Source organism: Hippopotamus amphibius, chromosome 2, assembly GCF_030028045.1.
Source record: "Hippopotamus amphibius kiboko isolate mHipAmp2 chromosome 2, mHipAmp2.hap2, whole genome shotgun sequence".
NCBI lineage: Eukaryota > Metazoa > Chordata > Mammalia > Artiodactyla > Hippopotamidae > Hippopotamus > Hippopotamus amphibius.
The window spans coordinates 160,590,113-160,591,905 of NC_080187.1; positions in this window are offsets into that span (position 1 = coordinate 160,590,113).

Sequence of the window (1,793 nt, forward strand, 5' to 3'; positions counted from 1 at the left end):
ACATTAAGAAGTTTAGACTTTATTTCAGGGACAGGAGAAACCCATGGAAAAGTCTTAAGGAGGGAGTGACGTAATTAGACTTGCATGTTAGAGTCCTTGGACTGCATTCCAAAGGATAGGTTAGAGACGGTGGTGGGGCAACGGAGGGATGGGGATACGGGTGAGTGACGGTAGGATCTCAACTGAATGTAGTGCTACAGGGGGCAAGGGAGAGTGCATGGGAGTGAGGGAGAGAGGAAAGACCTGCTTAAACTCTCATGTTGCTGACTTTGGTGGTGGTGCCGTTTACTGACACAGAGCACGTGGACCTAGAGTAGTTTTGGGGGGAAGATGAGCACATCTTGGAACATGTTGAATTTGTGGTTCAAAGAAGCTGTGGGATGTCCATTGAGCAGCTAGACATGTGACTCTAAAGCCAAATCAGCACACAGTAGGTGTTAACAAACTTAGTATCCTTTTACCTAGTACCATTGCTCGCCCTCAAGCCATTTTTATGTTGTCACCTCCTCTCCTCTCTGTCTCTTTTTTTTTTGAGCTGCATTGGGTGGCTTGTGGGATCTTAGTTGCACGACCAGGGATTGAACCCGGATCCAGGCAGTGAAAGTGCTGTGTCCTAACCACTGCACTGCCAGGGAATTCCCTACTTTTCTTTTTTTTTTTAGTGTTTTGTATTTCTCTCCAATATTTCTATGCTTTAGAAAAATACACTTGAAGACATACTGTATGTATACTTTTCACTTGCTATTTTAATGTGAGCATCTTTCTGTTATTATTAACTATGATTTTTGATGACTGCTAGATATTCCTATCTTATAGATGTACCAAGCTTCACTTGGCCATTTTTCTGTAGTTAGCATCTAAGTACTCATGTGTTTACAAACAAATCTTTGTTCACATTGCTGACTATGTCTCTACACTAGAAGTGGGATTATAACAGTAAACATTTTAAGGAGAATATGAAAGCTAGTTTCATATTAAGCAGTGATACTGCTGTTTTCTCACCAGCACAGTACTATCTTTTCAAGTCCTGTTGATATTATCACCAAAAAAAGGGCTTTATGAATCTTATTCCTCTTTTATATTTTGTTAGTAGCATCATCTTCTTCATCTTAAAAATATTAATCATCTATTTGTTCATAGTGTTACACACGGGTCAGAGGGAACTGTATAGATCTGCTCCCTACATTCTAAAAGTTTACAGTCTAGGAGAGAAATACCGATGCAGGCATGCCTCCTTCTTAAGATTCACCAGAAGCAGACAGAAGCTGTTAAAACAACATCATGGATGGACCTCCAGGTGAGTCTAGGGCAATCACATTTAAAGGATCAGGAACGAAGGACATTTATTACATAGACTGAGCGGGAAGAGATCAGTGGGGACCGGCTGGGATACCAAGTGTTCACCAGGACCAAATGTGTAGCCTGCTCATTCCCTCTAAAAGTCTCTCTTGTAACCTACTTCCTCCTTGCCTCCAGTGCATAATACCACAAGACTGCTCTCAGAAATGTACTGCAACCACCACCCGCTTGGTCCTTTACCTTCCTCCCCCGTTTCCCTCTTGACCTGCCTTTCCCACATCACCTTCCTGTCTCCCAGTCTCAGGTCCCAGACTAATCCTGCCCTTTATCAGCAGGGGTGATGGGTGGCACTGGTTTGAAGAGCTTACCGGATCTCCTGTCCGCCTGGAGTTGTGTTTGGAAAGCACAGGCCCCGACCGTGGCTGTGGCCCTCCCAGACCATCTGCCGCTGTCTGTCATCACCAGCTTCAGGTACTGTGCTCGTGTGGCTTGGC